Below are 3,547 nucleotides of genomic sequence, written 5' to 3' on the forward strand. Positions count from 1 at the left end.
ATTCAGCATCGTATCGCTATGTTTTCTGTGGCAATGTTGCATCGAGACACAGACGCCAAGTATCGGTCCGTGTGTTGGTCATTTTGTCTGCTCGACAATCCCATTTTGCAGCAAAAGTGAGATGAACAAACAGAGAATTTCACTTTATTAGATGCAACCGATGTTGACAAAGTTTCCCTTTAAAATTGGGAAAAGAATTGGAAAAGGGGAAACAATCGGCTCCACAGAATGCAACTAAACGCTAACGGTGCCTGCGGCTGAAACATTAGAGCACGTCACAGGATTACTTGTAGCAGCCTTTGTCCACCAGAGAGGACAAGTTAGCTATTGGTAAGTTAACGTTAGCGATGCGTTAGCAAACAAACAAAAAAAAAATTAAGTTATGGGTTCTCTGTATTGTTGGTAGGAGGCATCATGACGTAAAACAAGTCAATGGAGAGCGAAGAGGGGTTTCAATGGGGGGCGGAGGTGGGACTAAAAGTCTCTGTGTCCTTTTGGATGCCCCCCCAAAATGTTCTTAAGGTCTGCCCACTACCCCACTGTTCAGCGCTTGTGACTAGTTTCCCCGGTTTTTGGCTTCAGGATCCCTTTGGTCTTCCCAAAGGTCCCTTTTTTCTGCCCTAGTGGCCCTCTAATCATCCCTGGTGCCCCTCTTGTTGATGGCCCATTTGCTCTTTTGGTTGACCCTTGGAACCTTAAGTGTGCATAGGTCCTGGTCTGGAATGGGCCAAGTGCAATTGGCGACCCTCTGTTTGCCTCTAGGAGCCCTCTGGTTGGCTCAAGGGCCCCATGGGTTGGACCACGTCACCAACTGCCCCCCTAGTTGGCTTTAGTGCTCCTCTTAATCTCTCCCGGACCAACCATGTGACTAGGTACCACTTTCTGTGGCCTAAGTGCCCCGAAAGCCCTTCCATTCAACCCTAGTAGCCCTCTTTAATTACAGTCTAATTAGAAAACCCTTCACACACACACACACACACACACACACGCACACAGAGACAAGGTGATTGTCAGTCATGTCTGTTGCCAAGTTTGATTTGACGCAATAAGACGTGCAATGACAGCATTGAGGCTTGTTCTGCATACATAGAGTTTCAAGGAAAACGAAGACAGATGCTTCTCCCTCGCTGCTCTTACATGTCGAAACAAGGAGGGCAAACACACATTCCTGGTGGCTGCGCTGGCCGCGTTTAGCCTTGTCTGCGTGTGTTCTGCCCCGGCCCAAACAACAGACGATGCTGGATGTCTGGACTGGAAGCCGAGGCTCCTTGCCATCGTCAGCCGGTGCCGTGAGTAATGAGCTCTGTCAGACTCGTCTGACTGATGTTCTCCACCAACCTCCCTGAGAGCTGACGGCTGCATGCACAATGACGGCGTTCCTGACCGGCTCCTGTAGAGGAAGGTGATGAGATGATTGGCGTGGTACGCACACCGATTTCTCAGGTCCAGGGTGCGACCCGCTGGAGAACGGAGATTTGGGACTATGTGTCCTTTGGTAGAGATTACACTCTAAGAAGAAATTTCGTAAAAAACAGAAAAAGTACCGGCAGCTCATTACTTGGATTTTCTACTGTTATTAAAAAACAGAACGTTTTCTGTTATTTACTAGTGTTCCTATGGTAAAAAAACTGAACGTTTTCTGTTATTAACTAGTGTTCCTACGTTAAAAAAACAGAACATTTTCTGTTATTTAATAGTGTTTCTACGTTAAAAAAACAGAACATTTTCTGTTATGTAATAGTTTTCCTGCGGTAAAAAAACAGAAAATCTTCTGTTATTTAATGGTGTTCCTGCGGTGAAAAAATCCCCAAAATCTCAAACACAGCACACACTGTAATGCCGTTAAACACCAGCTCATGCAAGCTAGCTAACGTTAATATTAGCTAACGTGAATATTAGCTAACGTTAATATTAGCTAACGTTAATATTAGCTAACGTTTTATGAGATTACAACACAACGGAGTGAGCACTTCCCTAACTTCACTTCACTCAAACATTTCATCACTGTGCAATATTTATTTATTTGTTTATACTTATCTCCTTTCACACAATGTGTATTCAAGCCATTTTTTTTTATTTTTTTTTAACAGTATGTTTATTGAAATTTTCTTTTACAAGACAATTCACAAAGATACATTAAGACTTAGTTCCCACCCCAATACAACCAAACACAACGCTCTCTTCACATTTAAAAAATAAATTACAAAGATAAGAAACCAAATATACAATGCTGTACTTTACACACGAAATTTACGTTTTCCAGCAAAACACAATAATGGAAAGTAAAATAAACAATCCAATCTATTAAAGAATAGCCCTACTTCATAGTTACACTTCTTGTAAAAAGTGATCAATATTATTGTTACATATATTAACAATAATACATAATACATATAATATTAATGTAGTGATATTCAAGCCATTTTATGAATGCATGCAGTTGCTCTCCGGACGTACCGACCCCCCTGTCTTTTGTTTTACATTTTTTAACTTTTGATATTTTACATTCTTATCTTATATTTTGTGTCAACACTGTAAAGTTATTGCTTCAATCTCATTGCACAGATACTGTGTGTAATGACAATAAAGGCTTTCTATTCTATTCTATTCTATTCTAACACTTTTACACCAGTAAAGATGTTTTGGGTTTTTTTCTCAACTTCTTCAACAACTTGCAACTGTCAGACCCGGTGGTGAAATCATTACGTGTGTCAATTGGACTTAAGTGGTTTGGAACTGCAATTTGGGGGAAACGGGGGAACACATTTTGAGTCTAGAAAGTGAGGTTTGTTTTTTGTCAAATGACTTGACAGGACAACGGCCGTGACTCCATTTACACAACGCGTTTTGGGAACTAAATCAAGTCTTTACACCAATGTGTTTTCATTTTATCATTGAGGATCTGACTTTCACACGTTGTGCTCTTGCATCTTGTGAACTTACAGTATTTTTGTCTCTCTATATAAAATAGTGAGAGGGCTCTATGGTCTGATAGGAGGAGGTTAACATGTTCTATGGTCTGATAGGAGGAGGGTAACATGCTCTATGGTCTGATAGGAGGAGGTTAACATGCTCTATGGTCTGATAGGAGGAGGTTAACATGCTCTATGGTCTGACAGGAGGAGGTTAACATGCTCTACGGTCTGATAGGAGGAGGGTAACATGCTCTACGGTCTGATAGGAGGAGGGTAACATGCTCTACGGTCTGATAGGAGCAGGTTAACATGCTCTATGGTCTGATAGGAGGAGGTTAACATGCTCTATGGTCTGATAGGAGGAGGGTAACATGCTCTATGGTCTGATAGGAGCAGGGTAACATGCTCTATGGTCTGATAGGAGGAGGGTAACATGCTCTATGGTCTGATAGGAGGAGGTTACCATGCTCTATGGTCTGATAGGAGGAGGTTAACATGCTCTATGGTCTGATAGGAGGAGGTTAACATATTCTATGGTCTGATAGGAGGAGGTAAACATGCTCTATGGTCTGATAGGAGGAGGTTAACATGCTCTATGGTCTGATAGGAGGAGGTTAACATGCTCTATGGTC

Source organism: Etheostoma cragini, chromosome 9, assembly GCF_013103735.1.
Source record: "Etheostoma cragini isolate CJK2018 chromosome 9, CSU_Ecrag_1.0, whole genome shotgun sequence".
In the NCBI taxonomy this organism is placed as follows: Eukaryota; Metazoa; Chordata; class Actinopteri; order Perciformes; family Percidae; genus Etheostoma; species Etheostoma cragini.